This window comes from Heptranchias perlo, chromosome 35 (genome assembly GCF_035084215.1).
Source record: "Heptranchias perlo isolate sHepPer1 chromosome 35, sHepPer1.hap1, whole genome shotgun sequence".
Classification (NCBI taxonomy): Eukaryota; Metazoa; Chordata; class Chondrichthyes; order Hexanchiformes; family Hexanchidae; genus Heptranchias; species Heptranchias perlo.
In genome coordinates, this window is record NC_090359.1 from 9,825,771 (window position 1) to 9,849,941 (window position 24,171).

The 24,171-nt window shown below is 41.9% G+C and overlaps 20 non-coding genes across 20 annotated transcripts; 10 read left to right on the plus strand and 10 right to left on the minus strand.

Moving 5' to 3' along the window:
• Positions 1-220: 220 nt before the first annotated feature.
• Positions 221-292, minus strand: trnad-guc (transfer RNA aspartic acid (anticodon GUC)). The gene has a single exon. It is a non-coding gene; the product is annotated as a tRNA-Asp (tRNA).
• A 972-nt stretch (positions 293-1,264) lies between these two features.
• trnad-guc (transfer RNA aspartic acid (anticodon GUC)) lies at positions 1,265-1,336 on the plus strand. The gene has a single exon. It is a non-coding gene; the product is annotated as a tRNA-Asp (tRNA).
• A 1,001-nt stretch (positions 1,337-2,337) lies between these two features.
• Positions 2,338-2,409, minus strand: trnad-guc (transfer RNA aspartic acid (anticodon GUC)). The gene has a single exon. It is a non-coding gene; the product is annotated as a tRNA-Asp (tRNA).
• Positions 2,410-3,381: 972 nt separating this feature from the next.
• On the plus strand, positions 3,382-3,453 carry trnad-guc (transfer RNA aspartic acid (anticodon GUC)). Its single transcript has one exon. It is a non-coding gene; the product is annotated as a tRNA-Asp (tRNA).
• A 1,001-nt stretch (positions 3,454-4,454) lies between these two features.
• Positions 4,455-4,526, minus strand: trnad-guc (transfer RNA aspartic acid (anticodon GUC)). Its single transcript has one exon. It is a non-coding gene; the product is annotated as a tRNA-Asp (tRNA).
• A 972-nt stretch (positions 4,527-5,498) lies between these two features.
• Positions 5,499-5,570, plus strand: trnad-guc (transfer RNA aspartic acid (anticodon GUC)). The gene has a single exon. It is a non-coding gene; the product is annotated as a tRNA-Asp (tRNA).
• Positions 5,571-6,571: 1,001 nt separating this feature from the next.
• trnad-guc (transfer RNA aspartic acid (anticodon GUC)) lies at positions 6,572-6,643 on the minus strand. Its single transcript has one exon. It is a non-coding gene; the product is annotated as a tRNA-Asp (tRNA).
• A 972-nt stretch (positions 6,644-7,615) lies between these two features.
• On the plus strand, positions 7,616-7,687 carry trnad-guc (transfer RNA aspartic acid (anticodon GUC)). The gene has a single exon. It is a non-coding gene; the product is annotated as a tRNA-Asp (tRNA).
• Positions 7,688-8,688: 1,001 nt separating this feature from the next.
• On the minus strand, positions 8,689-8,760 carry trnad-guc (transfer RNA aspartic acid (anticodon GUC)). The gene has a single exon. It is a non-coding gene; the product is annotated as a tRNA-Asp (tRNA).
• A 972-nt stretch (positions 8,761-9,732) lies between these two features.
• On the plus strand, positions 9,733-9,804 carry trnad-guc (transfer RNA aspartic acid (anticodon GUC)). Its single transcript has one exon. It is a non-coding gene; the product is annotated as a tRNA-Asp (tRNA).
• A 1,001-nt stretch (positions 9,805-10,805) lies between these two features.
• trnad-guc (transfer RNA aspartic acid (anticodon GUC)) lies at positions 10,806-10,877 on the minus strand. The gene has a single exon. It is a non-coding gene; the product is annotated as a tRNA-Asp (tRNA).
• Positions 10,878-11,841: 964 nt separating this feature from the next.
• On the plus strand, positions 11,842-11,913 carry trnad-guc (transfer RNA aspartic acid (anticodon GUC)). The gene has a single exon. It is a non-coding gene; the product is annotated as a tRNA-Asp (tRNA).
• A 1,001-nt stretch (positions 11,914-12,914) lies between these two features.
• On the minus strand, positions 12,915-12,986 carry trnad-guc (transfer RNA aspartic acid (anticodon GUC)). The gene has a single exon. It is a non-coding gene; the product is annotated as a tRNA-Asp (tRNA).
• Positions 12,987-13,950: 964 nt separating this feature from the next.
• Positions 13,951-14,022, plus strand: trnad-guc (transfer RNA aspartic acid (anticodon GUC)). Its single transcript has one exon. It is a non-coding gene; the product is annotated as a tRNA-Asp (tRNA).
• Positions 14,023-15,023: 1,001 nt separating this feature from the next.
• Positions 15,024-15,095, minus strand: trnad-guc (transfer RNA aspartic acid (anticodon GUC)). The gene has a single exon. It is a non-coding gene; the product is annotated as a tRNA-Asp (tRNA).
• A 972-nt stretch (positions 15,096-16,067) lies between these two features.
• Positions 16,068-16,139, plus strand: trnad-guc (transfer RNA aspartic acid (anticodon GUC)). Its single transcript has one exon. It is a non-coding gene; the product is annotated as a tRNA-Asp (tRNA).
• A 1,001-nt stretch (positions 16,140-17,140) lies between these two features.
• On the minus strand, positions 17,141-17,212 carry trnad-guc (transfer RNA aspartic acid (anticodon GUC)). Its single transcript has one exon. It is a non-coding gene; the product is annotated as a tRNA-Asp (tRNA).
• Positions 17,213-18,184: 972 nt separating this feature from the next.
• Positions 18,185-18,256, plus strand: trnad-guc (transfer RNA aspartic acid (anticodon GUC)). Its single transcript has one exon. It is a non-coding gene; the product is annotated as a tRNA-Asp (tRNA).
• Positions 18,257-19,257: 1,001 nt separating this feature from the next.
• trnad-guc (transfer RNA aspartic acid (anticodon GUC)) lies at positions 19,258-19,329 on the minus strand. The gene has a single exon. It is a non-coding gene; the product is annotated as a tRNA-Asp (tRNA).
• A 972-nt stretch (positions 19,330-20,301) lies between these two features.
• Positions 20,302-20,373, plus strand: trnad-guc (transfer RNA aspartic acid (anticodon GUC)). Its single transcript has one exon. It is a non-coding gene; the product is annotated as a tRNA-Asp (tRNA).
• The last annotated feature ends 3,798 nt before the right edge of the window (positions 20,374-24,171 follow it).

Below are 24,171 nucleotides of genomic sequence, written 5' to 3' on the forward strand. Positions count from 1 at the left end.
CCGAGTGGATGATCCATCTCGGCCTCCTCCCGAAATCCCCACCATCACAGAAGCCAGTCGAACATCGAGGTGAAGAGTGACGCTGAGAGCAGATTTTAAAACCGCTGGAAAATCAGTGAAATTAAATTGGGGAAAGTGGGAAACTCCGAGTCAGTTTTTCACTGTATATTCCGCATCCAATATTGGAGATAAAAGCTTTTGAAGGCGGCGAAAATTTAATCTCCTCGTCGGGGAATTGAACCCCGGTCTCCCGCGTGACAGGCGGGGATACTCACCACTATACTAACGAGGAGCTGCTACATTGACCGTGCACTCATCCCAGATGGCGTTAGACATGCTTCATGTATCAGTGCATTTCTTTGAACTATTTATTTGATGATAGTTTGTTTCATTTTCCACGGGCCACTCTTGAAAGAACCTTTTACATTTCCTTCTCTTTGTTAGACAACGACAACTGACTCTGTCTTTCTTTCGTTCTTTCTTTCTCTCTTATCGTGGTGAGTTGCCCCGCCTTAGTCCGGGGTTTCATTCCCCGACGGGGAGGAAGCATTTATCAGACGCCAACTTTTAATTTTATGTCTTCGCCGAGCTTCTTCCTGAACAAAAACTGCAGAGCAACAAAACAGGTGATTGTCACTTTCAGAATATTATTGTACGGAGACTATTTGAGGACTGGATGCAGAGCAATTGTGATTTTTACTAACTGGTGATTAAGGTGACAGATTAGAAATTCATTCATTGGTTCAAATCTGACAGACTTCAGATCCCGTCATTCATCAACCTGTTTCATCTCTGCGTTTCAAAATTCAACAAGTTTCTTGTAGAATTAATAATTCTTAAGTGAATTAAAATTCCACAGCATTGAGTACCTCGAGTTTTATGCTCATTTTAATTGATCTGCAAGATTTCACGAAATCTACGACAGAAATAGAACAAAAATCAGCCAAATTATCCATATTCTGACTCTCAGTATTTCTGAGTCAATCCATGTGCATGTGTGTCTGTTTCTGTGTGTGTGTCTGTCTGTCTGTGTATGTGCCTCATATTTTCTATATTTTCCTGAGAAGATCTGTCTCTTTCTGTCTCACTCTCTCCCGCGTTACCCACATCATGATCCAACATGTGATGCAAAAGTGGTCGGTAATTTTTCTTTCAACAGTGGTTCGTGGAAAGTGAAACAAACTGTCATCAAATGAACAGTTCAAACAGATTCACTGAAAAGTGAAGCATCTTTGGTGAATATACGGTAAATGTCTGTACCAATTCCTCGTTAGTATAGTGGTGAGTATCCCCGCCTGTCACGCGGGAGACCGGGGTTCAATTCCCCGACGAGGAGGTTATTGCTGCTTTCGAAGCTTCACTTTCATTTATCTGAAATATTGGATGTTGAAAATACAATGAAAAACTGACTCGGCCTTTCCCACTTCTGCAATTTGATTTCACAGCGATTTTAAATATCTGCTCTCTGCCTCACGCTTCAGCTCGATGTGAGAACCACAATGATGGGCAAGAAATAAAACGCAGAATCGCGCTGTCACCAGCCCGAAACAGAGAGAGACAGGTCTCGGAACAGGCGCAGACATGAAAGATCTTACATACAGCAATGAAAAGGATGCACGTTTCAGTGAATCTATTTTAACGACTTCTTTGATGACAATTTGTTTAACTTTCCACATGCCACTGTTGAAAGAAGACTTACTTTCTATCTCTTTATTAGTCAAGGTCCAGAGAAAAATTATTTGGGGAGCAGGGAAAAAGTGACAGATAGAAAGAAAGAGAGAGACACTCAGAAACGCATATAACAAGTGAGACAGACATAGTCATATTCACACATACACAAACACACACATTCCTAGCTACATAAACACACCAATAACCTGAAAGTAACACAGGACTACTTGACAAACAGTGGAAGCAGCATGCTGTGGATAGAGCTTAGCGATCCCACAAACAACGGATCAGATCAAAGTTCTGCAGTCCTGCCACACCCATTTGTGAATGATGGTGGATAATTAAACAACTAACGGGAAGAGGCTCTATGAACATCCCCATCCTCAATGATGGTAAAGCCCAGCACGTGAGTGCAAAGTTTTAGAAACCGTCTTCAGCCAGAAGTGCCGAGTGGATGATCCATCTCGGCCTCCTCCCGAAATCCCCACCATCACAGAAGCCAGTCGAACATCGAGGTGAAGAGTGACGCTGAGAGCAGATTTTAAAACCGCTGGAAAATCAGTGAAATTAAATTGGGGAAAGTGGGAAACTCCGAGTCAGTTTTTCACTGTATATTCCGCATCCAATATTGGAGATAAAAGCTTTTGAAGGCGGCGAAAATTTAATCTCCTCGTCGGGGAATTGAACCCCGGTCTCCCGCGTGACAGGCGGGGATACTCACCACTATACTAACGAGGAGCTGCTACATTGACCGTGCACTCATCCCAGATGGCGTTAGACATGCTTCATGTATCAGTGCATTTCTTTTAACTATTTATTTGATGATAGTTTGTTTCATTTTCCACGGGCCACTCTTGAAAGAACCTTTTACATTTCCTTCTCTTTGTTAGACAACGACAACTGACTCTGTCTTTCTTTCGTTCTTTCTTTCTCTCTTATCGTGGTGAGTTGCCCCGCCTGAGTCAGGGGTTTAATTCCCCGACGGGGAGGAAGCATTTATCAGACGCCAACTTTTAATTTTATGTCTTCGCCGAGCTTCTTCCTGAACAAAAACTGCAGAGCAACAAAACAGGTGATTGTCACTTTCAGAATATTATTGTACGGAGACTATTTGAGGACTGGATGCAGAGCAATTGTGATTTTTACTAACTGGTGATTAAGGTGACAGATTAGAAATTCATTCATTGGTTCAAATCTGACAGACTTCAGATCCCGTCATTCATCAACCTGTTTCATCTCTGCGTTTCAAAATTCAACAAGTTTCTTGTAGAATTAATAATTCTTAAGTGAATTAAAATTCCACAGCATTGAGTACCTCGAGTTTTATGCTCATTTTAATTGATCTGCAAGATTTCACGAAATCTACGACAGAAATAGAACAAAAATCAGCCAAATTATCCATATTCTGACTCTCAGTATTTCTGAGTCAATCCATGTGCATGTGTGTCTGTTTCTGCGTGTGTGTCTGTCTGTCTGTGTATGTGCCTCATATTTTCTATATTTTCCTGAGAAGATCTGTCTCTTTCTGTCTCACTCTCTCCCGCGTTACCCACATCATGATCCAACATGTGATGCAAAAGTGGTCGGTAATTTTTCTTTCAACAGTGGTTCGTGGAAAGTGAAACAAACTGTCATCAAATGAACAGTTCAAACAGATTCACTGAAAAGTGAAGCATCTTTGGTGAATATACGGTAAATGTCTATACCAATTCCTCGTTAGTATAGTGGTGAGTATACCCGCCTGTCACGCGGGAGACCGGGGTTCAATTCCCCGACGAGGAGGTTATTGCTGCTTTCGAAGCTTCACTTTCATTTATCTGAAATATTGGATGTTGAAAATACAATGAAAAACTGACTCGGCCTTTCCCACTTCTGCAATTTGATTTCACAGCGATTTTAAATATCTGCTCTCTGCCTCACGCTTCAGCTCGATGTGAGAACCACAATGATGGGCAAGAAATAAAACGCAGAATCGCGCTGTCACCAGCCCGAAACAGAGAGAGACAGGTCTCGGAACAGGCGCAGACGTGAAAGACCTAACATACAGCAATGAAAAGGATGCACGTTTCAGTGAATCTATTTTAACGACTTCTTTGATGACAATTTGTTTAACTTTCCACATGCCACTGTTGAAAGAAGACTTACTTTCTATCTCTTTATTAGTCAAGGTCCAGAGAAAAATTATTTGGGGAGCAGGAAAAAAGTGACAGATAGAAAGAAAGAGAGAGACACTCAGAAACGCATATAACAAGTGAGACAGACATAGTCATATTCACACATACACAAACACACACATTCCTAGCTACATAAACACACCAATAACCTGAAAGTAACACAGGACTACTTGACAAACAGTGGAAGCAGCATGCTGTTGAGAGAGCTTAGCGATCCCACAAACAACGGATCAGATCAAAGCTCTGCAGTCCTGCCACACCCATTTGTGAATGATGGTGGATAATTAAACAACTAACGGGAAGAGGCTCTATGAACATCCCCATCCTCAATGATGGTAAAGCCCAGCACGTGAGTGCAAAGTTTTAGAAACCGTCTTCAGCCAGAAGTGCCGAGTGGATGATCCATCTCGGCCTCCTCCCGAAATCCCCACCATCACAGAAGCCAGTCGAACATCGAGGTGAAGAGTGACGCTGAGAGCAGATTTTAAAACCGCTGGAAAATCAGTGAAATTAAATTGGGGAAAGTGGGAAACTCCGAGTCAGTTTTTCACTGTATATTCCGCATCCAATATTGGAGATAAAAGCTTTTGAAGGCGGCGAAAATTTAATCTCCTCGTCGGGGAATTGAACCCCGGTCTCCCGCGTGACAGGCGGGGATACTCACCACTATACTAACGAGGAGCTGCTACATTGACCGTGCACTCATCCCAGATGGCGTTAGACATGCTTCATGTATCAGTGCATTTCTTTGAACTATTTATTTGATGATAGTTTGTTTCATTTTCCACGGGCCACTCTTGAAAGAACCTTTTACATTTCCTTCTCTTTGTTAGACAACGACAACTGACTCTGTCTTTCTTTCGTTCTTTCTTTCTCTCTTATCGTGGTGAGTTGCCCCGCCTTCGTCCGGGGTTTCATTCCCCGACGGGGAGGAAGCATTTATCAGACGCCAACTTTTAATTTTATGTCTTCGCCGAGCTTCTTCCTGAACAAAAACTGCAGAGCAACAAAACAGGTGATTGTCACTTTCAGAATATTATTGTACGGAGACTATTTGAGGACTGGATGCAGAGCAATTGTGATTTTTACTAACTGGTGATTAAGGTGACAGATTAGAAATTCATTCATTGGTTCAAATCTGACAGACTTCAGATCCCGTCATTCATCAACCTGTTTCATCTCTGCGTTTCAAAATTCAACAAGTTTCTTGTAGAATTAATAATTCTTAAGTGAATTAAAATTCCACAGCATTGAGTACCTCGAGTTTTATGCTCATTTTAATTGATCTGCAAGATTTCACGAAATCTACGACAGAAATAGAACAAAAATCAGCCAAATTATCCATATTCTGACTCTCAGTATTTCTGAGTCAATCCATGTGCATGTGTGTCTGTTTCTGTGTGTGTGTCTGTCTGTCTGTGTATGTGCCTCATATTTTCTATATTTTCCTGAGAAGATCTGTCTCTTTCTGTCTCACTCTCTCCCGCGTTACCCACATCATGATCCAACATGTGATGCAAAAGTGGTCGGTAATTTTTCTTTCAACAGTGGTTCGTGGAAAGTGAAACAAACTGTCATCAAATGAACAGTTCAAACAGATTCACTGAAAAGTGAAGCATCTTTGGTGAATATACGGTAAATGTCTGTACCAATTCCTCGTTAGTATAGTGGTGAGTATCCCCGCCTGTCACGCGGGAGACCGGGGTTCAATTCCCCGACGAGGAGGTTATTGCTGCTTTCGAAGCTTCACTTTCATTTATCTGAAATATTGGATGTTGAAAATACAATGAAAAACTGACTCGGCCTTTCCCACTTCTGCAATTTGATTTCACAGCGATTTTAAATATCTGCTCTCTGCCTCACGCTTCAGCTCGATGTGAGAACCACAATGATGGGCAAGAAATAAAACGCAGAATCGCGCTGTCACCAGCCCGAAACAGAGAGAGACAGGTCTCGGAACAGGCGCAGACATGAAAGATCTTACATACAGCAATGAAAAGGATGCACGTTTCAGTGAATCTATTTTAACGACTTCTTTGATGACAATTTGTTTAACTTTCCACATGCCACTGTTGAAAGAAGACTTACTTTCTATCTCTTTATTAGTCAAGGTCCAGAGAAAAATTATTTGGGGAGCAGGGAAAAAGTGACAGATAGAAAGAAAGAGAGAGACACTCAGAAACGCATATAACAAGTGAGACAGACATAGTCATATTCACACATACACAAACACACACATTCCTAGCTACATAAACACACCAATAACCTGAAAGTAACACAGGACTACTTGACAAACAGTGGAAGCAGCATGCTGTGGATAGAGCTTAGCGATCCCACAAACAACGGATCAGATCAAAGCTCTGCAGTCCTGCCACACCCATTTGTGAATGATGGTGGATAATTAAACAACTAACGGGAAGAGGCTCTATGAACATCCCCATCCTCAATGATGGTAAAGCCCAGCACGTGAGTGCAAAGTTTTAGAAACCGTCTTCAGCCAGAAGTGCCGAGTGGATGATCCATCTCGGCCTCCTCCCGAAATCCCCACCATCACAGAAGCCAGTCGAACATCGAGGTGAAGAGTGACGCTGAGAGCAGATTTTAAAACCGCTGGAAAATCAGTGAAATTAAATTGGGGAAAGTGGGAAACTCCGAGTCAGTTTTTCACTGTATATTCCGCATCCAATATTGGAGATAAAAGCTTTTGAAGGCGGCGAAAATTTAATCTCCTCGTCGGGGAATTGAACCCCGGTCTCCCGCGTGACAGGCGGGGATACTCACCACTATACTAACGAGGAGCTGCTACATTGACCGTGCACTCATCCCAGATGGCGTTAGACATGCTTCATGTATCAGTGCATTTCTTTTAACTATTTATTTGATGATAGTTTGTTTCATTTTCCACGGGCCACTCTTGAAAGAACCTTTTACATTTCCTTCTCTTTGTTAGACAACGACAACTGACTCTGTCTTTCTTTCGTTCTTTCTTTCTCTCTTATCGTGGTGAGTTGCCCCGCCTTCGTCCGGGGTTTCATTCCCCGACGGGGAGGAAGCATTTATCAGACGCCAACTTTTAATTTTATGTCTTCGCCGAGCTTCTTCCTGAACAAAAACTGCAGAGCAACAAAACAGGTGATTGTCACTTTCAGAATATTATTGTACGGAGACTATTTGAGGACTGGATGCAGAGCAATTGTGATTTTTACTAACTGGTGATTAAGGTGACAGATTAGAAATTCATTCATTGGTTCAAATCTGACAGACTTCAGATCCCGTCATTCATCAACCTGTTTCATCTCTGCGTTTCAAAATTCAACAAGTTTCTTGTAGAATTAATAATTCTTAAGTGAATTAAAATTCCACAGCATTGAGTACCTCGAGTTTTATGCTCATTTTAATTGATCTGCAAGATTTCACGAAATCTACGACAGAAATAGAACAAAAATCAGCCAAATTATCCATATTCTGACTCTCAGTATTTCTGAGTCAATCCATGTGCATGTGTGTCTGTTTCTGTGTGTCTGTCTGTCTGTCTGTGTATGTGCCTCATATTTTCTATATTTTCCTGAGAAGATCTGTCTCTTTCTGTCTCACTCTCTCCCGCGTTACCCACATCATGATCCAACATGTGATGCAAAAGTGGTCGGTAATTTTTCTTTCAACAGTGGTTCGTGGAAAGTGAAACAAACTGTCATCAAATGAACAGTTCAAACAGATTCACTGAAAAGTGAAGCATCTTTGGTGAATATACGGTAAATGTCTGTACCAATTCCTCGTTAGTATAGTGGTGAGTATCCTCGCCTGTCACGCGGGAGACCGGGGTTCAATTCCCCGACGAGGAGGTTATTGCTGCTTTCGAAGCTTCACTTTCATTTATCTGAAATATTGGATGTTGAAAATACAATGAAAAACTGACTCGGCCTTTCCCACTTCTGCAATTTGATTTCACAGCGATTTTAAATATCTGCTCTCTGCCTCACGCTTCAGCTCGATGTGAGAACCACAATGATGGGCAAGAAATAAAACGCAGAATCGCGCTGTCACCAGCCCGAAACAGAGAGAGACAGGTCTCGGAACAGGCGCAGACATGAAAGATCTTACATACAGCAATGAAAAGGATGCACGTTTCAGTGAATCTATTTTAACGACTTCTTTGATGACAATTTGTTTAACTTTCCACATGCCACTGTTGAAAGAAGACTTACTTTCTATCTCTTTATTAGTCAAGGTCCAGAGAAAAATTATTTGGGGAGCAGGGAAAAAGTGACAGATAGAAAGAAAGAGAGAGACACTCAGAAACGCATATAACAAGTGAGACAGACATAGTCATATTCACACATACACAAACACACACATTCCTAGCTACATAAACACACCAATAACCTGAAAGTAACACAGGACTACTTGACAAACAGTGGAAGCAGCATGCTGTGGATAGAGCTTAGCGATCCCACAAACAACGGATCAGATCAAAGCTCTGCAGTCCTGCCACACCCATTTGTGAATGATGGTGGATAATTAAACAACTAACGGGAAGAGGCTCTATGAACATCCCCATCCTCAATGATGGTAAAGCCCAGCACGTGAATGCAAAGTTTTAGAAACCGTCTTCAGCCAGAAGTGCCGAGTGGATGATCCATCTCGGCCTCCTCCCGAAATCCCCACCATCACAGAAGCCAGTCGAACATCGAGGTGAAGAGTGACGCTGAGAGCAGATTTTAAAACCGCTGGAAAATCAGTGAAATTAAATTGGGGAAAGTGGGAAACTCCGAGTCAGTTTTTCACTGTATATTCCGCATCCAATATTGGAGATAAAAGCTTTTGAAGGCGGCGAAAATTTAATCTCCTCGTCGGGGAATTGAACCCCGGTCTCCCGCGTGACAGGCGGGGATACTCACCACTATACTAACGAGGAGCTGCTACATTGACCGTGCACTCATCCCAGATGGCGTTAGACATGCTTCATGTATCAGTGCATTTCTTTTAACTATTTATTTGATGATAGTTTGTTTCATTTTCCACGGGCCACTCTTGAAAGAACCTTTTACATTTCCTTCTCTTTGTTAGACAACGACAACTGACTCTGTCTTTCTTTCGTTCTTTCTTTCTCTCTTATCGTGGTGAGTTGCCCCGCCTTCGTCCGGGGTTTCATTCCCCGACGGGGAGGAAGCATTTATCAGACGCCAACTTTTAATTTTATGTCTTCGCCGAGCTTCTTCCTGAACAAAAACTGCAGAGCAACAAAACAGGTGATTGTCACTTTCAGAATATTATTGTACGGAGACTATTTGAGGACTGGATGCAGAGCAATTGTGATTTTTACTAACTGGTGATTAAGGTGACAGATTAGAAATTCATTCATTGGTTCAAATCTGACAGACTTCAGATCCCGTCATTCATCAACCTGTTTCATCTCTGCGTTTCAAAATTCAACAAGTTTCTTGTAGAATTAATAATTCTTAAGTGAATTAAAATTCCACAGCATTGAGTACCTCGAGTTTTATGCTCATTTTAATTGATCTGCAAGATTTCACGAAATCTACGACAGAAATAGAACAAAAATCAGCCAAATTATCCATATTCTGACTCTCAGTATTTCTGAGTCAATCCATGTGCATGTGTGTCTGTTTCTGTGTGTCTGTCTGTCTGTCTGTGTATGTGCCTCATATTTTCTATATTTTCCTGAGAAGATCTGTCTCTTTCTGTCTCACTCTCTCCCGCGTTACCCACATCATGATCCAACATGTGATGCAAAAGTGGTCGGTAATTTTTCTTTCAACAGTGGTTCGTGGAAAGTGAAACAAACTGTCATCAAATGAACAGTTCAAACAGATTCACTGAAAAGTGAAGCATCTTTGGTGAATATACGGTAAATGTCTGTACCAATTCCTCGTTAGTATAGTGGTGAGTATCCCCGCCTGTCACGCGGGAGACCGGGGTTCAATTCCCCGACGAGGAGGTTATTGCTGCTTTCGAAGCTTCACTTTCATTTATCTGAAATATTGGATGTTGAAAATACAATGAAAAACTGACTCGGCCTTTCCCACTTCTGCAATTTGATTTCACAGCGATTTTAAATATCTGCTCTCTGCCTCACGCTTCAGCTCGATGTGAGAACCACAATGATGGGCAAGAAATAAAACGCAGAATCGCGCTGTCACCCGCCCGAAACAGAGAGAGACAGGTCTCGGAACAGGCGCAGACATGAAAGATCTTACATACAGCAATGAAAAGGATGCACGTTTCAGTGAATCTATTTTAACGACTTCTTTGATGACAATTTGTTTAACTTTCCACATGCCACTGTTGAAAGAAGACTTACTTTCTATCTCTTTATTAGTCAAGGTCCAGAGAAAAATTATTTGGGGAGCAGGGAAAAAGTGACAGATAGAAAGAAAGAGAGAGACACTCAGAAACGCATATAACAAGTGAGACAGACATAGTCATATTCACACATACACAAACACACACATTCCTAGCTACATAAACACACCAATAACCTGAAAGTAACACAGGACTACTTGACAAACAGTGGAAGCAGCATGCTGTGGATAGAGCTTAGCGATCCCACAAACAACGGATCAGATCAAAGCTCTGCAGTCCTGCCACACCCATTTGTGAATGATGGTGGATAATTAAACAACTAACGGGAAGAGGCTCTATGAACATCCCCATCCTCAATGATGGTAAAGCCCAGCACGTGAGTGCAAAGTTTTAGAAACCGTCTTCAGCCAGAAGTGCCGAGTGGATGATCCATCTCGGCCTCCTCCCGAAATCCCCACCATCACAGAAGCCAGTCGAACATCGAGGTGAAGAGTGACGCTGAGAGCAGATTTTAAAACCGCTGGAAAATCAGTGAAATTAAATTGGGGAAAGTGGGAAACTCCGAGTCAGTTTTTCACTGTATATTCCGCATCCAATATTGGAGATAAAAGCTTTTGAAGGCGGCGAAAATTTAATCTCCTCGTCGGGGAATTGAACCCCGGTCTCCCGCGTGACAGGCGGGGATACTCACCACTATACTAACGAGGAGCTGCTACATTGACCGTGCACTCATCCCAGATGGCGTTAGACATGCTTCATGTATCAGTGCATTTCTTTTAACTATTTATTTGATGATAGTTTGTTTCATTTTCCACGGGCCACTCTTGAAAGAACCTTTTACATTTCCTTCTCTTTGTTAGACAACGACAACTGACTCTGTCTTTCTTTCGTTCTTTCTTTCTCTCTTATCGTGGTGAGTTGCCCCGCCTTCGTCCGGGGTTTCATTCCCCGACGGGGAGGAAGCATTTATCAGACGCCAACTTTTAATTTTATGTCTTCGCCGAGCTTCTTCCTGAACAAAAACTGCAGAGCAACAAAACAGGTGATTGTCACTTTCAGAATATTATTGTACGGAGACTATTTGAGGACTGGATGCAGAGCAATTGTGATTTTTACTAACTGGTGATTAAGGTGACAGATTAGAAATTCATTCATTGGTTCAAATCTGACAGACTTCAGATCCCGTCATTCATCAACCTGTTTCATCTCTGCGTTTCAAAATTCAACAAGTTTCTTGTAGAATTAATAATTCTTAAGTGAATTAAAATTCCACAGCATTGAGTACCTCGAGTTTTATGCTCATTTTAATTGATCTGCAAGATTTCACGAAATCTACGACAGAAATAGAACAAAAATCAGCCAAATTATCCATATTCTGACTCTCAGTATTTCTGAGTCAATCCATGTGCATGTGTGTCTGTTTCTGTCTGTCTGTCTGTGTATGTGCCTCATATTTTCTATATTTTCCTGAGAAGATCTGTCTCTTTCTGTCTCACTCTCTCCCGCGTTACCCACATCATGATCCAACATGTGATGCAAAAGTGGTCGGTAATTTTTCTTTCAACAGTGGTTCGTGGAAAGTGAAACAAACTGTCATCAAATGAACAGTTCAAACAGACTCACTGAAAAGTGAAGCATCTTTGGTGAATATACGGTAAATGTCTGTACCAATTCCTCGTTAGTATAGTGGTGAGTATCCCCGCCTGTCACGCGGGAGACCGGGGTTCAATTCCCCGACGAGGAGGTTATTGCTGCTTTCGAAGCTTCACTTTCATTTATCTGAAATATTGGATGTTGAAAATACAATGAAAAACTGACTCGGCCTTTCCCACTTCTGCAATTTGATTTCACAGCGATTTTAAATATCTGCTCTCTGCCTCACGCTTCAGCTCGATGTGAGAACCACAATGATGGGCAAGAAATAAAACGCAGAATCGCGCTGTCACCAGCCCGAAACAGAGAGAGACAGGTCTCGGAACAGGCGCAGACATGAAAGATCTTACATACAGCAATGAAAAGGATGCACGTTTCAGTGAATCTATTTTAACGACTTCTTTGATGACAATTTGTTTAACTTTCCACATGCCACTGTTGAAAGAAGACTTACTTTCTATCTCTTTATTAGTCAAGGTCCAGAGAAAAATTATTTGGGGAGCAGGGAAAAAGTGACAGATAGAAAGAAAGAGAGAGACACTCAGAAACGCATATAACAAGTGAGACAGACATAGTCATATTCACACATACACAAACACACACATTCCTAGCTACATAAACACACCAATAACCTGAAAGTAACACAGGACTACTTGACAAACAGTGGAAGCAGCATGCTGTGGATAGAGCTCAGCGATCCCACAAACAACGGATCAGATCAAAGCTCTGCAGTCCTGCCACACCCATTTGTGAATGATGGTGGATAATTAAACAACTAACGGGAAGAGGCTCTATGAACATCCCCATCCTCAATGATGGTAAAGCCCAGCACGTGAGTGCAAAGTTTTAGAAACCGTCTTCAGCCAGAAGTGCCGAGTGGATGATCCATCTCGGCCTCCTCCCGAAATCCCCACCATCACAGAAGCCAGTCGAACATCGAGGTGAAGAGTGACGCTGAGAGCAGATTTTAAAACCGCTGGAAAATCAGTGAAATTAAATTGGGGAAAGTGGGAAACTCCGAGTCAGTTTTTCACTGTATATTCCGCATCCAATATTGGAGATAAAAGCTTTTGAAGGCGGCGAAAATTTAATCTCCTCGTCGGGGAATTGAACCCCGGTCTCCCGCGTGACAGGCGGGGATACTCACCACTATACTAACGAGGAGCTGCTACATTGACCGTGCACTCATCCCAGATGGCGTTAGACATGCTTCATGTATCAGTGCATTTCTTTTAACTATTTATTTGATGATAGTTTGTTTCATTTTCCACGGGCCACTCTTGAAAGAACCTTTTACATTTCCTTCTCTTTGTTAGACAACGACAACTGACTCTGTCTTTCTTTCGTTCTTTCTTTCTCTCTTATCGTGGTGAGTTGCCCCGCCTGAGTCAGGGGTTTAATTCCCCGACGGGGAGGAAGCATTTATCAGACGCCAACTTTTAATTTTATGTCTTCGCCGAGCTTCTTCCTGAACAAAAACTGCAGAGCAACAAAACAGGTGATTGTCACTTTCAGAATATTATTGTACGGAGACTATTTGAGGACTGGATGCAGAGCAATTGTGATTTTTACTAACTGGTGATTAAGGTGACAGATTAGAAATTCATTCATTGGTTCAAATCTGACAGACTTCAGATCCCGTCATTCATCAACCTGTTTCATCTCTGCGTTTCAAAATTCAACAAGTTTCTTGTAGAATTAATAATTCTTAAGTGAATTAAAATTCCACAGCATTGAGTACCTCGAGTTTTATGCTCATTTTAATTGATCTGCAAGATTTCACGAAATCTACGACAGAAATAGAACAAAAATCAGCCAAATTATCCATATTCTGACTCTCAGTATTTCTGAGTCAATCCATGTGCATGTGTGTCTGTTTCTGTCTGTCTGTCTGTGTATGTGCCTCATATTTTCTATATTTTCCTGAGAAGATCTGTCTCTTTCTGTCTCACTCTCTCCCGCGTTACCCACATCATGATCCAACATGTGATGCAAAAGTGGTCGGTAATTTTTCTTTCAACAGTGGTTCGTGGAAAGTGAAACAAACTGTCATCAAATGAACAGTTCAAACAGATTCACTGAAAAGTGAAGCATCTTTGGTGAATATACGGTAAATGTCTGTACCAATTCCTCGTTAGTATAGTGGTGAGTATCCCCGCCTGTCACGCGGGAGACCGGGGTTCAATTCCCCGACGAGGAGGTTATTGCTGCTTTCGAAGCTTCACTTTCATTTATCTGAAATATTGGATGTTGAAAATACAATGAAAAACTGACTCGGCCTTTCCCACTTCTGCAATTTGATTTCACAGCGATTTTAAATATCTGCTCTCTGCCTCACGCTTCAGCTCGATGTGAGAACCACAATGATGGGCAAGAAATAAAACGCAGAATCGCGCTGTCACCAGCCCGAAACAGAGAGAGACAGGTCTCGGAACAGGCGCAGACATGAAAGATCTTACATACAGCAATGAAAAGGATGCACGTTTCAGTGAATCTATTTTAACGACTTCTTTGATGACAATTTGTTTAACTTTCCACATGCCACTGTTGAAAGAAGACTTACTTTCTATCTCTTTATTAGTCAAGGTCCAGAGAAAAATTATTTGGGGAGCAGGGAAAAAGTGACAGATAGAAAGAAAGAGAGAGACACTCAGAAACGCATATAACAAGTGAGACAGACATAGTCATATTCACACATACACAAACACACACATTCCTAGCTACATAAACACACCAATAACCTGAAAGTAACACAGGACTACTTGACAAACAGTGGAAGCAGCATGCTGTTGAGAGAGCTTAGCGATCCCACAAACAACGGATCAGATCAAAGCTCTGCAGTCCTGCCACACCCATTTGTGAATGATGGTGGATAATTAAACAACTAACGGGAAGAGGCTCTATGAACATCCCCATCCTCAATGATGGTAAAGCCCAGCACGTGAGTGCAAAGTTTTAGAAACCGTCTTCAGCCAGAAGTGCCGAGTGGATGATCCATCTCGGCCTCCTCCCGAAATCCCCACCATCACAGAAGCCAGTCGAACATCGAGGTGAAGAGTGACGCTGAGAGCAGATTTTAAAACCGCTGGAAAATCAGTGAAATTAAATTGGGGAAAGTGGGAAACTCCGAGTCAGTTTTTCACTGTATATTCCGCATCCAATATTGGAGATAAAAGCTTTTGAAGGCGGCGAAAATTTAATCTCCTCGTCGGGGAATTGAACCCCGGTCTCCCGCGTGACAGGCGGGGATACTCACCACTATACTAACGAGGAGCTGCTACATTGACCGTGCACTCATCCCAGATGGCGTTAGACATGCTTCATGTATCAGTGCATTTCTTTTAACTATTTATTTGATGATAGTTTGTTTCATTTTCCACGGGCCACTCTTGAAAGAACCTTTTACATTTCCTTCTCTTTGTTAGACAACGACAACTGACTCTGTCTTTCTTTCGTTCTTTCTTTCTCTCTTATCGTGGTGAGTTGCCCCGCCTTAGTCCGGGGTTTCATTCCCCGACGGGGAGGAAGCATTTATCAGACGCCAACTTTTAATTTTATGTCTTCGCCGAGCTTCTTCCTGAACAAAAACTGCAGAGCAACAAAACAGGTGATTGTCACTTTCAGAATATTATTGTACGGAGACTATTTGAGGACTGGATGCAGAGCAATTGTGATTTTTACTAACTGGTGATTAAGGTGACAGATTAGAAATTCATTCATTGGTTCAAATCTGACAGACTTCAGATCCCGTCATTCATCAACCTGTTTCATCTCTGCGTTTCAAAATTCAACAAGTTTCTTGTAGAATTAATAATTCTTAAGTGAATTAAAATTCCACAGCATTGAGTACCTCGAGTTTTATGCTCATTTTAATTGATCTGCAAGATTTCACGAAATCTACGACAGAAATAGAACAAAAATCAGCCAAATTATCCATATTCTGACTCTCAGTATTTCTGAGTCAATCCATGTGCATGTGTGTCTGTTTCTGTGTGTCTGTCTGTCTGTCTGTGTATGTGCCTCATATTTTCTATATTTTCCTGAGAAGATCTGTCTCTTTCTGTCTCACTCTCTCCCGCGTTACCCACATCATGATCCAACATGTGATGCAAAAGTGGTCGGTAATTTTTCTTTCAACAGTGGTTCGTGGAAAGTGAAACAAACTGTCATCAAATGAACAGTTCAAACAGATTCACTGAAAAGTGAAGCATCTTTGGTGAATATACGGTAAATGTCTGTACCAATTCCTCGTTAGTATAGTGGTGAGTATCCTCGCCTGTCACGCGGGAGACCGGGGTTCAATTCCCCGACGAGGAGGTTATTGCTGCTTTCGAAGCTTCACTTTCATTTATCTGAAATATTGGATGTTGAAAATACAATGAAAAACTGACTCGGCCTTTCCCACTTCTGCAATTTGATTTCACAGCGATTTTAAATATCTGCTCTCTGCCTCACGCTTCAGCTCGATGTGAGAACCACAATGATGGGCAAGAAATAAAACGCAGAATCGCGCTGTCACCAGCCCGAAACAGAGAGAGACAGGTCTCGGAACAGGCGCAGACATGAAAGATCTTACATACAGCAATGAAAAGGATGCACGTTTCAGTGAATCTATTTTAACGACTTCTTTGATGACAATTTGTTTAACTTTCCACATGCCACTGTTGAAAGAAGACTTACTTTCTATCTCTTTATTAGTCAAGGTCCAGAGAAAAATTATTTGGGGAGCAGGGAAAAAGTGACAGATAGAAAGAAAGAGAGAGACACTCAGAAACGCATATAACAAGTGAGACAGACATAGTCATATTCACACATACACAAACACACACATTCCTAGCTACATAAACACACCAATAACCTGAAAGTAACACAGGACTACTTGACAAACAGTGGAAGCAGCATGCTGTTGAGAGAGCTTAGCGATCCCACAAACAACGGATCAGATCAAAGCTCTGCAGTCCTGCCACACCCATTTTTGAATGATGGTGGATAATTAAACAACTAACGGGAAGAGGCTCTATGAACATCCCCATCCTCAATGATGGTAAAGCCCAGCACGTGAGTGCAAAGTTTTAGAAACCGTCTTCAGCCAGAAGTGCCGAGTGGATGATCCATCTCGGCCTCCTCCCGAAATCCCCACCATCACAGAAGCCAGTCGAACATCGAGGTGAAGAGTGACGCTGAGAGCAGATTTTAAAACCGCTGGAAAATCAGTGAAATTAAATTGGGGAAAGTGGGAAACTCCGAGTCAGTTTTTCACTGTATATTCCGCATCCAATATTGGAGATAAAAGCTTTTGAAGGCGGCGAAAATTTAATCTCCTCGTCGGGGAATTGAACCCCGGTCTCCCGCGTGACAGGCGGGGATACTCACCACTATACTAACGAGGAGCTGCTACATTGACCGTGCACTCATCCCAGATGGCGTTAGACATGCTTCATGTATCAGTGCATTTCTTTGAACTATTTATTTGATGATAGTTTGTTTCATTTTCCACGGGCCACTCTTGAAAGAACCTTTTACATTTCCTTCTCTTTGTTAGACAACGACAACTGACTCTGTCTTTCTTTCGTTCTTTCTTTCTCTCTTATCGTGGTGAGTTGCCCCGCCTTAGTCCGGGGTTTCATTCCCCGACGGGGAGGAAGCATTTATCAGACGCCAACTTTTAATTTTATGTCTTCGCCGAGCTTCTTCCTGAACAAAAACTGCAGAGCAACAAAACAGGTGATTGTCACTTTCAGAATATTATTGTACGGAGACTATTTGAGGACTGGATGCAGAGCAATTGTGATTTTTACAAACTGGTGATTAAGGTGACAGATTAGAAATTCATTCATTGGTTCAAATCTGACAGACTTCAGATCCCGTCATTCATCAACCTGTTTCATCTCTGCGTTTCAAAATTCAACAAGTTTCTTGTAGAATTAATAATTCTTAAGTGAATTAAAATTCCACAGCATTGAGTACCTCGAGTTTTATGCTCATTTTAATTGATCTGCAAGATTTCACGAAATCTACGACAGAAATAGAACAAAAATCAGCCAAATTATCCATATTCTGACTCTCAGTATTTCTGAGTCAATCCATGTGCATGTGTGTCTGTTTCTGTGTGTCTGTCTGTCTGTCTGTGTATGTGCCTCATATTTTCTATATTTTCCTGAGAAGATCTGTCTCTTTCTGTCTCACTCTCTCCCGCGTTACCCACATCATGATCCAACATGTGATGCAAAAGTGGTCGGTAATTTTTCTTTCAACAGTGGTTCGTGGAAAGTGAAACAAACTGTCATCAAATGAACAGTTCAAACAGATTCACTGAAAAGTGAAGCATCTTTGGTGAATATACGGTAAATGTCTGTACCAATTCCTCGTTAGTATAGTGGTGAGTATCCCCGCCTGTCACGCGGGAGACCGGGGTTCAATTCCCCGACGAGGAGGTTATTGCTGCTTTCGAAGCTTCACTTTCATTTATCTGAAATATTGGATGTTGAAAATACAATGAAAAACTGACTCGGCCTTTCCCACTTCTGCAATTTGATTTCACAGCGATTTTAAATATCTGCTCTCTGCCTCACGCTTCAGCTCGATGTGAGAACCACAATGATGGGCAAGAAATAAAACGCAGAATCGCGCTGTCACCAGCCCGAAACAGAGAGAGACAGGTCTCGGAACAGGCGCAGACATGAAAGATCTTACATACAGCAATGAAAAGGATGCACGTTTCAGTGAATCTATTTTAACGACTTCTTTGATGACAATTTGTTTAACTTTCCACATGCCACTGTTGAAAGAAGACTTACTTTCTATCTCTTTATTAGTCAAGGTCCAGAGAAAAATTATTTGGGGAGCAGGGAAAAAGTGACAGATAGAAAGAAAGAGAGAGACACTCAGAAACGCATATAACAAGTGAGACAGACATAGTCATATTCACACATACACAAACACACACATTCCTAGCTACATAAACACACCAATAACCTGAAAGTAACACAGGACTACTTGACAAACAGTGGAAGCAGCATGCTGTTGAGAGAGCTTAGCGATCCCACAAACAACGGATCAGATCAAAGCTCTGCAGTCCTGCCACACCCATTTTTGAATGATGGTGGATAATTAAACAACTAACGGGAAGAGGCTCTATGAACATCCCCATCCTCAATGATGGTAAAGCCCAGCACGTGAGTGCAAAGTTTTAGAAACCGTCTTCAGCCAGAAGTGCCGAGTGGATGATCCATCTCGGCCTCCTCCCGAAATCCCCACCATCACAGAAGCCAGTCGAACATCGAGGTGAAGAGTGACGCTGAGAGCAGATTTTAAAACCGCTGGAAAATCAGTGAAATTAAATTGGGGAAAGTGGGAAACTCCGAGTCAGTTTTTCACTGTATATTCCGCATCCAATATTGGAGATAAAAGCTTTTGAAGGCGGCGAAAATTTAATCTCCTCGTCGGGGAATTGAACCCCGGTCTCCCGCGTGACAGGCGGGGATACTCACCACTATACTAACGAGGAGCTGCTACATTGACCGTGCACTCATCCCAGATGGCGTTAGACATGCTTCATGTATCAGTGCATTTCTTTGAACTATTTATTTGATGATAGTTTGTTTCATTTTCCACGGGCCACTCTTGAAAGAACCTTTTACATTTCCTTCTCTTTGTTAGACAACGACAACTGACTCTGTCTTTCTTTCGTTCTTTCTTTCTCTCTTATCGTGGTGAGTTGCCCCGCCTTAGTCCGGGGTTTCATTCCCCGACGGGGAGGAAGCATTTATCAGACGCCAACTTTTAATTTTATGTCTTCGCCGAGCTTCTTCCTGAACAAAAACTGCAGAGCAACAAAACAGGTGATTGTCACTTTCAGAATATTATTGTACGGAGACTATTTGAGGACTGGATGCAGAGCAATTGTGATTTTTACAAACTGGTGATTAAGGTGACAGATTAGAAATTCATTCATTGGTTCAAATCTGACAGACTTCAGATCCCGTCATTCATCAACCTGTTTCATCTCTGCGTTTCAAAATTCAACAAGTTTCTTGTAGAATTAATAATTCTTAAGTGAATTAAAATTCCACAGCATTGAGTACCTCGAGTTTTATGCTCATTTTAATTGATCTGCAAGATTTCACGAAATCTACGACAGAAATAGAACAAAAATCAGCCAAATTATCCATATTCTGACTCTCAGTATTTCTGAGTCAATCCATGTGCATGTGTGTCTGTTTCTGTGTGTCTGTCTGTCTGTCTGTGTATGTGCCTCATATTTTCTATATTTTCCTGAGAAGATCTGTCTCTTTCTGTCTCACTCTCTCCCGCGTTACCCACATCATGATCCAACATGTGATGCAAAAGTGGTCGGTAATTTTTCTTTCAACAGTGGTTCGTGGAAAGTGAAACAAACTGTCATCAAATGAACAGTTCAAACAGATTCACTGAAAAGTGAAGCATCTTTGGTGAATATACGGTAAATGTCTGTACCAATTCCTCGTTAGTATAGTGGTGAGTATCCTCGCCTGTCACGCGGGAGACCGGGGTTCAATTCCCCGACGAGGAGGTTATTGCTGCTTTCGAAGCTTCACTTTCATTTATCTGAAATATTGGATGTTGAAAATACAATGAAAAACTGACTCGGCCTTTCCCACTTCTGCAATTTGATTTCACAGCGATTTTAAATATCTGCTCTCTGCCTCACGCTTCAGCTCGATGTGAGAACCACAATGATGGGCAAGAAATAAAACGCAGAATCGCGCTGTCACCAGCCCGAAACAGAGAGAGACAGGTCTCGGAACAGGCGCAGACATGAAAGATCTTACATACAGCAATGAAAAGGATGCACGTTTCAGTGAATCTATTTTAACGACTTCTTTGATGACAATTTGTTTAACTTTCCACATGCCACTGTTGAAAGAAGACTTACTTTCTATCTCTTTATTAGTCAAGGTCCAGAGAAAAATTATTTGGGGAGCAGGGAAAAAGTGACAGATAGAAAGAAAGAGAGAGACACTCAGAAACGCATATAACAAGTGAGACAGACATAGTCATATTCACACATACACAAACACACACATTCCTAGCTACATAAACACACCAATAACCTGAAAGTAACACAGGACTACTTGACAAACAGTGGAAGCAGCATGCTGTTGAGAGAGCTTAGCGATCCCACAAACAACGGATCAGATCAAAGCTCTGCAGTCCTGCCACACCCATTTTTGAATGATGGTGGATAATTAAACAACTAACGGGAAGAGGCTCTATGAACATCCCCATCCTCAATGATGGTAAAGCCCAGCACGTGAGTGCAAAGTTTTAGAAACCGTCTTCAGCCAGAAGTGCCGAGTGGATGATCCATCTCGGCCTCCTCCCGAAATCCCCACCATCACAGAAGCCAGTCGAACATCGAGGTGAAGAGTGACGCTGAGAGCAGATTTTAAAACCGCTGGAAAATCAGTGAAATTAAATTGGGGAAAGTGGGAAACTCCGAGTCAGTTTTTCACTGTATATTCCGCATCCAATATTGGAGATAAAAGCTTTTGAAGGCGGCGAAAATTTAATCTCCTCGTCGGGGAATTGAACCCCGGTCTCCCACATGACAGGCCGGGATACTCACCACGATACGAACGAGGAGCTGCTACATTGACCGTGCACTCATCCCAGATGGCGTTAGACATGCTTCATGTATCAGTGCATTTCTTTTAACTATTTATTTGATGATAGTTTGTTTCATTTTCCACGGGCCACTCTTGAAAGAACCTTTTACATTTCCTTCTCTTTGTTAGACAACGACAACTGACTCTGTCTTTCTTTCGTTCTTTCTTTCTCTCTTATCGTGGTGAGTTGCCCCGCCTTCGTCAGGGGTTTAATTCCCCGACGGGGAGGAAGCATTTATCAGACGCCAACTTTTAATTTTATGTCTTCGCCGAGCTTCTTCCTGAACAAAAACTGCAGAGCAAAGAAACAGGTGATTGTCACTTTCAGAATATTATTGTACGGAGACTATTTGAGGACTGGATGCAGAGCAATTGTGATTTTTACTCACTGGTGATTAAGGTGACAGATTAGAAATTCATTCATTGGTTCAAATCTGACAGACTTCAGATCCCGTCATTCATCAACCTGTTTCATCTCTGCGTTTCAAAATTCAACAAGTTTCTTGTAGAATTAATAATTCTTAAGTGAATTAAAATTCCACAGCATTGAGTACCTCGAGTTTTATGCTCATTTTAATTGATCTGCAAGATTTCACGAAATCTACGACAGAAATAGAACAAAAATCAGCCAAATTATCCATATTCTGACTCTCAGTATTTCTGAGTCAATCCATGTGCATGTGTGTCTGTTTCTGTGTGTCTGTCTGTCTGTCTGTGTATGTGCCTCATATTTTCTATATTTTCCTGAGAAGATCTGTCTCTTTCTGTCTCACTCTCTCCCGCGTTACCCACATCATGATCCAACATGTGATGCAAAAGTGGTCGGTAATTTTTCTTTCAACAGTGGTTCGTGGAAAGTGAAACAAACTGTCATCAAATGAACAGTTCAAACAGATTCACTGAAAAGTGAAGCATCTGTGGTGAATATACGGCAAATATCTGCTTGAATTCCTCGTCAGTATAGTGGTGAGTATCCCCGCCTGTCACGCGGGACACCGGGGTTCAATTCCCCGACGAGGAGGTTATTGCTGCTTTCGAAGCTTCACTTTCATTTATCTGCAATATTGGATGTTGAAAATACAATGAAAAACTGACTCGGCCTTTCCCACTTCCACAAATTGATTTCACAGCGATTTTAAATATCTGCTCTCTGCCTCACGCTTCAGCTCGATGTGAGAACCACAATAATGGGCAAGAAATAAAACGCAGAATCGCGCTGTCACCAGCCCGAAACAGAGAGAGACAGGTCTCGGAACAGGCGCAGACATGAAAGATCTCACATACAGCAATGAAAAGGATGCATGTTTCAGTGAATCTATTTTAACTACTTCTTTGATGACAATTTGATTAACTTTCCACATGCCACTGTTGTCAGAAGACTTACTTTCTATCTCTTTGTTCGTCAAGGTCCAAAGAAAAATTATTTGGGGAGCAGGTTAAAAGTGACAGATAGAAAGAAAGAGAGAGACACTCAGAAACGCATATAACAAGTGAGACAGACATAGTCATATTCACACATACACAAACACACACATTCCTAGCTACATAAACACACCAATAACCTGAAAGTAACACAGGACTACTTGACAAACAGTGGAAGCAGCATGCTGTTGAGAGAGCTTAGCGATCCCACAAACAACGGATCAGATCAAAGCTCTACAGTCCTGCCACACCCATTTGTGAATGATGGTGGATAATTAAACAACTAACGGGAAGAGGCTCTCTGAACATCCCCATCCTCAATGATGGTAAAGCCCAGCACGTGAGTGCAAAGTTTTAGAAACAGTCTTCAGCCAGAAGTGCCGAGTGGATGATCCATCTCGGCCTCCTCCCGAAATCCCCACCATCACAGAAACCAGTCGAACATCGAGGTGAAGAGTGAAGCTGAGAGCAGATTTTAAAACCGCTGGAATATCAGTGAAATTAAATTGGGGAAAGTGGGACACTCCGAATCAGTTTGACACTGTCCATTCCGCATCCAATATTGGAAATGAATGAGAGAAAAGCTTCGAAAGGCGGCGGAAGTTTATTCCCCCCGTCGGGAAATTGAACCCAGGTCTCCCGCGTGACAGGCGGAGATACTCACCACTATACCAACGAGGAACTGCTGCACCCACCGTGCACTCATCCCAGATGGTGTTAGACATGCTTCATGTGTCAGTGCATTTCTTTTAACTATTTATTTGATGACAGTTTGTTTCATTTTCCACGGGCCACTCTTGAAAGAACCTTTTACATTTCCATCTCTTTGTTGGACAACGAAAACTGACTCTGTCTTTCTTTCGTTCTTTCTTTCTCTCTTCTCGTGGTGAGTTGCCCCGCCTCAGTCCGGGGTTTAATTCCCCGACGGGGAGGAAGCATTTATCAGACGCCAACTTTTAATTTTATGTCTTCGCCGAGCTTCTTCCTAAAAAAAAACTACAGAGAAAAAAAACAGGTGATTGTCACTTTCAGAATATTAATGTACGGAGACTATTTGAGGACTGGATGCAGAGCAATTGTGATTTTGACTTACTCGTGGTTCAGGTGACAGATTAAAATCTCCGAGTCAGTTTTACACTGCATTTTCCACATCCAATATTGCAGATAAAAACTTTGACAGGCGGCGAAAATTTAACCTCTTCGTCGGGGAATTGAACCCCGGCGTGACAGGAGAGGATACTCACCACGATACCAACGAGGAATTACTGCATTGATTCTAC